At 43.8% G+C, this 12,500-nt stretch overlaps 1 pseudogene; it reads right to left on the bottom strand.

The window, feature by feature from the left end:
- LOC124006921 overlaps nt 1-12,500 on the bottom strand; it is a 97,106-nt pseudogene that overhangs the window by 69,821 nt on the left and 14,785 nt on the right.

A 12,500-nucleotide genomic window follows, 5' to 3' on the forward strand; every position in this document is an offset into this window, starting at 1 on the left:
GTAGGGGTGGTATACAGAAGATAACCCTATTTGGTAAAAGACCAAGTCTATATTACGACAGGAACAGCTCAAATAAGCAAAGAGAAACGACAGTCCATCGTTACTTTAAGACATGAAGGTCAGTCAATACGGAAGATTTCAAGAACTTTTCAAGTTTTTCAGTCGCAAAAAGCATCAAGCTCTATGATGAAACTGTCTCTCATGAGGACCGCCGCAGGAAAGGAAGACCCAGAGTTACCTCTGCTGCAGAGGATAAGTTCATTAGAGTTAACTGTCTCTCATGAGGACCGCCACAGGAAAGGAAGACCCAGAGTTACCTCTGCTGCAGAGGATAAGTTCATTAGAGTTAACTGTCTCTCATGAGGACCGCCACAGGAAAGGAAGACCCAGAGTTACCTCTGCTGCAGAGGATAAGTTCATTAGAGTTAACTGGCTCTCATGAGGACCGCCGCAGGAAAGGAAGACCCAGAGTTACCTCTGCTGCAGAGGATAAGTTCATTAGAGTTAACTGTCTCTCATGAGGACCACCACAGGAAAGGAAGACCCAGAGTTACCTCTGCTGCAGAGGATAAGTTCATAGGAGTTACGATACTCAGAAATTGCAGCCCAAATAAATGCTTGACAGAGTTCAAGTAACAGACACATCTCAACATCAACTGTTCAGAGGAGACTGCATGAATCAGACCTTCATGGTCAAATTGCTGCAAAGAAACCACTACTAAAGGACACCAATAAGAAGAAGAGACTTGCTTGGGCCAAGAAACACAAGTAATGGACATTAGACCAGTGGAAATCTGTCCTTTGGTCTGATGAGTCCAAATTGGATATTTTTGGTTCCAACCACCGTGTCTTTGTGAGACAAGGTGTGGGTGAACGAATGATCTCCATCCGGACAATCAGGACAATGACCCAACACACCTCCAGGCTGTGTAAAGGGCTATTTGACCAAGAAGGAGAGTGATGGAGTGCTGCATCAGATGACCTGGCCTCCACAATCCCCTGACCTCAACCAAATTGAGATGGTTTGGGATGAGTTAAACTGCATTGTGAAGGAAAAGCAGACAGTTTTGATGTCTTCACTATTATTCTATTATTCTGTAAAAAAAATATTTAAAATAAAGAAAAACCGTTTAATTAGTAGGTGTGTCTAAACTGTTGACAGGTGTAATTATAGTGGAATTATTTTAATTTGAACAAGATACTAATCCACTCGCCGACCAGGACGTCGAGAGAGAAGGAGCTGGCCCTAAACCTAAGGAGAGGTGGCGGTTTCCTGAGTACCTGCAGTCAACACCTGGTCACACATGCTTACTACTCACATCAAGTCAGGTTACAGACCATGTAGCTAGGACCCCTAGACAGTCAGGTTACAGACCATGTAGCTAGGACCCCTAGACATAATGACTCAGGTTTACAGACCATGTAACTAGGACCCCTAGACAGTCAGGTTACAGACCATGTAGCTAGGACCCCTAGACAGTCAGGTTACAGACCATGTAGCTAGGACCCCTAGACAGTCAGGTTACAGACCATGTAGCTAGGACCCCTAGACATAATGACTCAGGTTTACAGACCATGTAACTAGGACCCCTAGACAGTCAGGTTACAGACCATGTAGCTAGGACCCCTAGACAGTCAGGTTACAGACCATGTAGCTAGGACCCCTAGACAGTCAGGTTACAGACCATGTAACTAGGACCCCTATACAGTCAGGTTACAGACCATGTAGCTAGGACCCCTAGACAGTCAGGTTACAGACCATGTAGCTAGGACCTCTAGACAGTCAGGTTACAGACCATGTAACTAGGACCCCTACAGACAAGTCAGGTTACAGACCATGTAGCTAGGACCCCTAGACAGTCAGGTTACAGACCATGTAGCTAGGACCCCTAGACATAATGACTCAGGTTTACAGACCATGTAACTAGGACCCCTAGACAGTCAGGTTACAGACCATGTAGCTAGGACCCCTAGACAGTCAGGTTACAGACCATGTAGCTAGGACCCCTAGACATAATGACTCAGGTTTACAGACCATGTAGCTAGGACCCCTAGACAGTCAGGTTACAGACCATGTAACTAGGACCTCTAGACATAATGACTCAGGTTTACAGACCATGTAGCTAGGGCCCCTAGACAGTCAGGTTACAGACCATGTAACTAGGACCCCTAGACATAATGACTCAGGTTACAGACCATGTAACTAGGACCCCTAGACAGTCAGGTTACAGACCATGTAGCTAGGAACTCTAGACAGTCAGGTTTACAGACCATGTAGCTAGGACCCCTAGACAGTCAGGTTACAGACCATGTAGCTAGGACCTCTAGACATAATGACTCAGGTTTACAGACCATGTAGCTAGGACCCCTAGACAGTCAGGTTACAGACCATGTAGCTAGGACCTCTAGACATAATGACTCAGGTTTACAGACCATGTAGCTAGGACCTCTAGACATAATGACTCAGGTTTACAGACCATGTAGCTAGGGCCCCTAGACAGTCAGGTTACAGACCATGTAGCTAGGACCCCTAGACAGTCAGGTAACAGACCATGTAGCTAGGACCCCTAGACAGTCAGGTTACAGACCATGTAGCTAGGACCCCTAGACAGTCAGGTTACAGACCATGTAACTAGGACCCCTAGACATAATGAGTCTATGTAGCTAGGACCTCTAGACATAACCAGAGCAGCAGAAACAGAAGGCTACCTATAAAACAACATAGACCTTGCAGTAGCTCAGTAGCTTTGATTTACACACACACACACACACACACACACACACACACACACACACACACACACACACACACACACACACACACACACACACACACACACACACACACACACACACACACACACACACACACACACACGCACGCACGCACACACACACACACGTGCACACGCATGCACCCACGCACACGCACACACACACAGACCAGTGTGATGCTCTATATAGTTGGTGTCCCCATTTGTCTCAGTATCAGGGAGAGACTCTCCCAATCACATGTAAACCAGGTCACCTAGTTTCTGTTGCTGGGGAACATCTATTCTCTCTCTGGTGGGGGTGTACACATACCTCTCTCTGGGGGTGTACACATGCCTCACTCTGGGGGTGTACACATGCCTCTCTCTGGGGGGTGTACACATGCCTCTCTCTGGGGGGGTATACATGCCTCCCTCTGGGGGTGTACACATGCCTCTCTCTGGGGGGGGGTATACATGCCTCTCTCTGGGGGTGTACACATGCCTCTCTCTGGGGGAGGTGTACACATGCCTCTCTCTGGTGGGGGGGTATACATGCCTCTCTATGGTGGGGGGGTATACATGCCTCTCTATGGTGGGGGGTATACATGCCTCTCTATGGTGGGGGTATACATACCTCTCTCTGGTGGGGGTGTACACATTCCTTTCTCTGGTGGGGGGTACATGCCTCTCTCTGGTGGGGGGTATACATGCCTCTCTCTGGTGGGGGTGTACACATTCCTCTCTCTGGTGGGGGGTATACATGCCTCTCTCTGGTGGGGGTGTACACATTCCTCTCTCTGGTGGGGGGGTATACATACCTCTCTCTGGTGGGGGTGTACACATTCCTTTCTCTGGTGGGGGGGTATACATGCCTCTCTCATGCCTCTCTCTGGTGGGGGGGTATACATGCCTCTCTCTGGGGGGGTATACATGCCTCTCTGGTGGGGGGTATACATGCCTCTCTATGGTGGGGGGGTATACATGCCTCTCTCTGGTGGCGGGGTGGTGGTGTGTGCACGTGGATGAGCGTGCGTGTGGTTTCAGATTTTAGAAGTTGCTATAGCAACTTGCCTTGAATCCTATCAGTAGCGAAAGCAAGTGTTTGCAGGGTGATGTCACAGAGCTCAGTGTTCTGAACTAAACAGAGTTTCTGCCAAAGTCACATGATCAGTTGGTCACTCAAGGGTTAAACATAAATGAGAAACTCCTGCAAGGATCAAGATGTGTTGGGTTGTGTATGTAAACTCCACAAAAAAATAAACGTCCTCTCACTGTCAACATGTCAAACTTAACATGTGTACATTTTTGTAAGAGCATAACAAGATTCAACAACTGAGACATAAACTGAACAAGTTCCACAGACATGTGACTAACAGAAATGGAATAATGTGTCCCTGAACAAAATCAAAAGTAACAGTAACAGTCAGTATCTGGTGTGGCCATCAGCTGCATTAAGTACTACAGTGCATCTCCTCCTCATGGCCTGCACCAGATTTGACAGTTCTTGCTGTGAGACCCTGTTACCCCACTCTTCCACCAAGGCACCTGCAAGTTCCCCGGACATTTCTTGGGGGAATGGCCCTAGCCCTCACCCTCCGATCCAACAGGTCCAAGACGTGCTCAATAGGATTGAGATCTAGGCTCTTCGCTGGTCATGGCAGAACACTGACATTCCTGTCTTGCAGGAAATCACGCACAGAACGAGCAGTCTCACAGTACAGACATAGCAATTTATTGCCCTGGCCACATCTGCAGTCCTCATGTCTCCTTGCAGTATGCCTAAGGCACGTTCGCGCAGATGAGCAGGGGCCCTGGGCATCTTTCTTTTGGTGTTTTACAGAGTCAGTAGAAAGGCCTCTTTAGTGTCCTAAATTTTTATAACTGTGACCTTAATTGCCTACCGTCTGTAAGCTGTTAGTGTCTTAACGACCGTTCCACAGATGCATGTTCATTAATGGTTTATGGTTCATTGAACAAGGGAAACAGTGTTTAAACCCTTTACAATGAAGATCTGTGAAGTTACTTGGATTTTTACGAATTATCTTTGAAAGACAGGGTCCTGAAAAATGGACGTTTCTTTTTTTGCTGAGTTTTTTTAGGAGAGGCTATAATAGCATCATGGTCACCACACACCATCAATCAGAACCAGAGAGAGAGAGAGAGAGAGAGAGAGAAGAGAGGGTCCGTGTATGGTCCAGTTGGTAGAGAATTTGGCACTTCAACAGCCAGGGTTGTGGGTTAGATTACTACAAGGGGACCAGTATAAGATGTGATGCACTCACTACTGTCGCTCTGGCTAAACACTTACAGTTGAAGTCGGAAGATTACATACACTTAAAAAAGCCAGACTACGTTTTGCAACTGCACATGGGGACAAAGATTGCACTTTTTGGAGAAATGTCCTCTGGTCTGATGAAGCAACAAATATAACTGTTTGGCCATAATGACCATCGTTATGTTTGGAGGGAAAAGGGGGAGGCTTGCAAGTCGACGAACACCATCCCAACCGTGAAGCACGGGGGTGGCAGCATCATGTTGTGGGGGTGCTTTGCTGCAGGAGGGACTGGTGCACTTCATAAAATAGATGGCTTCATGAGGATGGAAAATTAGGTGGATATATTGAAGCAACATCTCAAGACATCAGGAAGTTAATGCTTGGTCGAAAATGGGTCTTCCAAATGGACAATGACCCCAGGCATACTTCCAAAGTTGTGGCAAAATGGCTTAAGGACAACAAAGTCAAGGTATTGGAGTGGCCATCACAAAGCCCTGACCTCAATCCTATAGAACATTTGTGGGAAGAACTGAAAAAGCGAGTGCGAGCAAGGAGGCCTACAAACCTGACTCAGTTACACCAGCTCTGTCAGGAGGAATGGGCCAAAATTCCTTATTGTGGGAAGTTTGTGAAAGGATACCTGAAACGTTTGACCCAAGTTAAACCATTTAAAGGCAATGCTACCAAATACTAATTGAGTGTATGTAAACTTCTGACCCACTGGGAATGTGATGAAAGAAATCAAATCTGAAATGAATCATTCTCTCTACTATTATTCTGACATTTCACAGTCTGAAAATAAAGTGGTGATCCTAACTGACCGAAGACAGGACATTTACTAGGATTTACTACCAACACCTCATTTGGCCGCCTTTCCTTCCAGTTCTCTGCTGCCTGTGACTGGAACGAATTGCAAAAATCGCTGAAGTTGGAGACTTCTATCTCCCTCACCAACTTCAAACATCAGCTATCTGAGCAGCTAACCGAACGCTGCAGCTGTACATAGTCCATCGGTTATTTACTTCTCTGCTATTTTGCACACCAATATCTCTACCTGTACATGACCATCTGATCATTTATCACTCCAGTGTTAATCTGCAATACTGTATTATTCGCCTACCTCCTCATGCCTTTTGCACACATTGTATATAGACTCTTATTTTTTCTTTTTTTTCTTTTTTCTACTTTTTTTCTACTGTGACTTGTTTATTGTTGTTTATTGTTTATTGTTTACTCCATGTGTAACTCTGTGTTGTTGTCTGTGTCACACTGTTATGCTTTATCTTGGCCAGGTTGCAGTTGTAAATGAGAACGTGTTCTCAACTAGCCTACCCGGTTAAATAAAGGTGAAATAAAATAAAATGAAATTTAAAAAAAAACTAGGATTTACTAGGATTAAATGTCAGGAATTGTGAAAAACTGAGTTTAAATGTATTTGGCTAAGGTGTTGGTAGACTTCCGACTTCAGCTGTACATAGATCTTTATTCTTTACACCGTTTTAACAGCTAAACAGACATAGGAGATCAAGATTTAGAGTCTTTCCACAGTTTTAATATGACTAAATACACAGGACATCTAGAGATTAATAAAATAAATATAATAATCTAAAATAAAAATGACATTCTAAACACACCTGTGGTCCTGTGTAGCTCAGTTGGTAGAGCATGGCGCTTGTAACGCCAGGGTAGTGGGTTCGATTCCCTGGACCACCCATACGTAGAATGTATGCACACATGACTGTAAGTCGCTTTGGATAAAAGCGTCTGCTAAATGGCATATATTATTATATTATTATTACCTTCATAGCTGGTCTTTCACAGTTTCAACAAGGCTAACTGCACCTACATGTTCTACATATGCAAAAAGTATGTCTGTTTGTCTATGGAGATTGCATGGATGCGGGCTCGATTTTATACACCTGTCAGCAACGGGTGTGACTGAAATAGCCGAATCCAGTTATTAAAAAGGGGTGTCCACATACTTTTGTAATTACACCCTTGAGTCAATACAAGTTAAAATCACTTTAGGCAGTGATTACAGCTATGCGTCTCTAAAAGCTGTGCTGGACTGGATTGGACAATATTTGTACATTTTTCATTAAAACATTCTTCAAGTATTTGGCATGCAACCAGTGTATATTTGGCCATGTGTTCAAAGTGTTTTTGTCCCGCTGAAAGGTGAATTTGTCCTCCAGTGTCTGTTGGCAAGAAGACCATGTAACTAGGACCTCTAGACAGTCAGGTTACAGACTATGTAGCTAGGACCTCTAGACAGTCAGGTTACAGACCGAACCGGTGTCTGTTGGCAAGAAGACCATGTAACTAGGACCTCTAGACAGTCAGGTTACAGACCGAACAGGTGTCTGTTGGCAAGAAGAATGTAACTAGGTAGACAGTCAGGTTGAACAAGTGGCAAGAAGACCATGTAACTAGGACCTCTAGACAGTCAGGTTACAGACCATGTAGCCAGGACCTCTAGACAGTCAGGTTACAGACCGAACCGGTGTCTGTTGGCAAGAAGACCATGTAACTAGGACCTCTAGACAGTCAGGTTACAGACCGAAACAGTGTCTGTTGGCAAGAAGACCATGTAACTAGGACCTCTAGACAGTCAGGTTACAGACCATGTAGCCAGGACCTCTAGACAGTCAGGTTACAGACCGAACCGGTGTCTGTTGGCAAGAAGACCATGTAACTCAGGACCAGTGTCTAGACAGTCAGGTTACAGTCAGGTTACACCGAACCAGTGTCTGTTGGCAAGAAGACCATGTAACTAGGACCTCTAGACAGTCAGGTTACAGACCGAACCAGTGTCTGTTGGCAAGAAGACCATGTAACTAGGACCTCTAGACAGTCAGGTTACAGACCGAACCAGTGTCTGTTGGCAAGAAGACCATGTAACTAGGACAGTGTCTCTAGACAGTCAGGTTACAGACCGAACCAGTGTCTGTTGGCAAGAAGACCATGTAACTAGGACCTCTAGACAGTCAGGTTACAGACAGTCAGGTTACAGACCAGTGTCTGTTGGCAAGAAGACTCTAGACAGTCAGGTTACAGTAACTGGCAAGAAGGTAACTCTAGACAGTCAGGTTACAGACCGAACCAGTGTCTGTTGGCAAGAAGATGTAACTAGGACCTCTAGACAGTCAGGTTACAGCCAGTGTCTGTTGGCAAGAAGACCATGTAACTTTAGACAGTCAGGTTACAGACCGAACCAGTGTCTTTGGCAAAAGACCATGTAACTAGGACCTCTAGACAGTCAGGTTACATAACCATGTAACTAGGACCTCTAGACAGTCAGGTTACAGACCACCGGTGTCTTGGCAAGAAGACCAGGATAGACAGTCAGGTTACAGACCATGAACTAGGTGTCTGTTGGCAAGAAGACCATGTAACTAGGACCTCTAGACAGTCAGGTTACAGACCATGTAACTAGGTAACAGTCAGGTTACAGACAGTGGTACTCTAGACAGTCAGGTTACAGACCATGTAACTAGGACCTCTAGACAGTCAGGTTACAACCATAAGGACCCTCTAGACAGTCAGGTTACAGACCATGTAACTAGGACCTCTAGACAGTCAGGTTATAGACCATGTAACTAGGACTCTAGACAGTCAGGTTACAGACCATGTGTAGGACCTCTAGACAGTCAGGTTACAGACCATGTAACTAGGACCTCTAGACAGTCAGGTTACAGACCATGTAACTAGGAGACATCAGGTTACAGACCATGTAACTAGGACCTCATGAAGTCAGGTTATGTAACAGACTACAGACCATGTAACTAGAAGACAGTCAGGTTACAGACCATGTAACTAGGACCTCTAGACAGTCAGGTTACAGACCTAACTAGGTCTGACAGTCAGGTTACAGACCATGTAACTAGGACCTCTAGACAGTCAGGTTACAGACCATGTAACTAGGACCTCTAGACAGTCAGGTTACAGACCATGTAACTAGGACCTCTAGACAGTCAGGTTACAGACCATGTAACTAGGACCTCTAGACAGTCAGGTTACAGACCATGTAACTAGGACCTCTAGACAGTCAGGTTACAGACCATCCAGGACCTCTAGACAGTCAGGTTACAGACCATGATACAGACCTCTAGACCAGTTACAGACCATGTAGCTAGGACCTCTAGACAGTCAGGTTACAGACCATGTACTAGGACCTCTAGACAGTCAGGTTACAGACCATGTAACTAGGACCTCTAGACAGTCAGGTTACAGACCATGTACAGACTCTAGACCAGTGTTCATAGCTAGGACTAGACAGAGGTTACAGACTAGACAGTCAGGTTACAGACCAGACCAGTGTTACAGACCATGTAGCTAGGACCCCTAGACAGTCAGGTTACAGACCATGTAACTAGGACCAGTCAGGTTACAGACCATGTAGCTAGGACCTCTAGACAGTCAGGTTACAGACCATGTAACTAGGACCTCTAGACAGTCAGGTTACAGACCATGTAACTAGGACCAGTCAGGTTAGACCAGTCACAGTCAGGTTACAGACCATGTAACTAGGACCTCTAGACAGTCAGGTTACAGACCATGTAGCTAGGACTAGACAGTCAGGTTACAGACCATGTAGCTAGGACTAGACAGTCAGGTTACAGACCATGTAACTAGGATACTAGACAGTCAGGTTACAGACCAGCTAGGTCTAGACAGTCAGGTTACAGACCATGATAGGACTCTAGACAGTGTTACAGACCATGTAACTAGGACCTCTAGACAGTCAGGTTACAGACCGAACCGGTGTCTGTTGGCAAGAAGACCATGTAACTAGGACCTCTAGACAGTCAGGTTACAGACCATGTAGCTAGGACCTCTAGACAGTCAGGTTACAGACCATGTAACTAGGACCTCTAGACAGTCAGGTTACAGACCATGTAACTAGGACCTCTAGACAGTCAGGTTACAGACCGAACCAGGTTTTCCCCCGAGGATTTTGCCTGTTCTTTGCTCTACTCCGTTTAAAAAATAGATATATATATAGATAGATATAGATAGATAGATATATATATAGATAGATATAGATAGATAGATAGATATATATATAGATAGATATAGATAGATAGATATATATATAGATAGATATAGATAGATAGATATATATATAGATAGATATAGATAGATAGATATTTATATAGATAGATATAGATAGATATATATATAGATAGATATAGATAGATAGATATATATATAGATAGATATAGATAGATAGATATATATCTAGACCAGTGTTGCCAATGACAAGCAAACCCTCATGATACCTCCACCACTCTTGAAAATATGAAGAGTGGTACTCAATGAAGTAAAGTGTTGGAACAGAAACTAAACATAAGGACTTACCCTCTGTGTGTATAGCAGAGACATAGCTCCAGTTGTATCTCTGATGTCCACCATAGCTCTGGCTTGCTGAGCATCCAGTGCACCACCCTCATGAAGTACTTATACAGACTCTAGAAAAGAAACAGCAATTGGTCAATGTTTCCTAGTGTTGATTCAGAGTAACATTTCTAGGGTTGATTCAGCACTCTCAAAGAACTGATGCAGACTCTAGACCAGTGTTCATAGTACTGATACAGACTCTAGACCAGTGTTCATAAAGTACTGATACAGACTCTAGACCAGTGTTCATAGTACTGATACAGACTCTAGACCAGTGTTCATAGTACTGATACAGACTCTAGACCAGTGTTCATAAAGTACTGATACAGACTCTAGACCAGTGTTCATAAAGTACTGATACAGACTCTAGACCAGTGTTCATAAAGTACTGATACAGACTCTAGACCAGTGTTCATAAAGTACTGATACAGACTCTAGACCAGTGTTCATAGTACTGATACAGACTCTAGACCAGTGTTCATAGTACTGATACAGACTCTAGACCAGTGTTCATAAAGTACTGATACAGACTCTAGGCCAGTGTTCATAAAGTACTGATACAGACTCTAGACCAGTGTTCATATAGTAATGATACAGACTCTAGACCAGTGTTCATAAAGTACTGATACAGACTCTAGACCAGTGTTCATAAAGTACTGATACAGACTCTAGACCAGTGTTCATAGTACTGATACAGACTCTAGACCAGTGTTCATATAGTACTGATACAGACTCTAGACCAGTGTTCATAAAGTACTGATACAGACTCTAGACCAGTGTTCATAAAGTACTGATACAGACTCTAGACCAGTGTTCATAGTACTGATACAGACTCTAGACCAGTGTTCATAGTACTGATACAGACTCTAGACCAGTGTTCATAAAGTACTGATACAGACTCTAGACCAGTGTTCATAAAGTACTGATACAGACTCTAGACCAGTGTTCATATAGTAATGATACAGACTCTAGACCAGTGTTCATAAAGTACTGATACAGACTCTAGACCAGTGTTCATATAGTACTGATACAGACTCTAGACCAGTGTTCATAAAGTACTGATACAGACTCTAGACCAGTGTTCATAAAGTACTGATACAGACTCTAGACCAGTGTTCATAGTACTGATACAGACTCTAGACCAGTGTTCATATAGTACTGATACAGACTCTAGACCAGTGTTCATAAAGTACTGATACAGACTCTAGACCAGTGTTCATAAAGTACTGATACAGACTCTAGACCAGTGTTCATAAAGTACTGATACAGACTCTAGACCAGTGTTCATAGTACTGATACAGACTCTAGACCAGTGTTCATATAGTACTGATACAGACTCTAGACCAGTGTTCATAAAGTACTGATACAGACTCTAGACCAGTGTTCATATAGTACTGATACAGACTCTAGACCAGTGTTCATATAGTACTGATACAGACTCTAGACCAGTGTTCATAAAGTACTGATACAGACTCTAGACCAGTGTTCATATAGTACTGATACAGACTCTAGACCAGTGTTCATATAGTACTGATACAGACTCTAGACCAGTGTTCATATAGTACTGATACAGACTCTAGACCAGTGTTCATAAAGTACTGATACAGACTCTAGACCAGTGTTCATATAGTACTGATACAGACTCTAGACCAGTGTTCATATAGTACTGATACAGACTCTAGACCAGTGTTCATATAGTACTGATACAGACTCTAGACCAGTGTTCATAAAGTACTGATACAGACTCTAGACCAGTGTTCATAAAGTACTGATACAGACTCTAGACCAGTGTTCATAAAGTACTGATACAGACTCTAGACCAGTGTTCATAGTACTGATACAGACTCTAGACCAGTGTTCATATTACTGATACAGACTCTAGACCAGTGTTCATAGTACTGATACAGACTCTAGACCAGTGTTCATAAAGTACTGATACAGACTCTAGACCAGTGTTCATAGTACTGATACAGACTCTAGACCAGTGTTCATATAGTACTGATACAGACTCTAGACCAGTGTTCATAAAGTACTGATACAGACTCTAGACCAGTGTTCATAAAGTACTGATA

The sequence above is a fragment of the Oncorhynchus gorbuscha genome, linkage group LG20 (assembly GCF_021184085.1).
Source record: "Oncorhynchus gorbuscha isolate QuinsamMale2020 ecotype Even-year linkage group LG20, OgorEven_v1.0, whole genome shotgun sequence".
NCBI classification, from domain to species: Eukaryota; Metazoa; Chordata; class Actinopteri; order Salmoniformes; family Salmonidae; genus Oncorhynchus; species Oncorhynchus gorbuscha.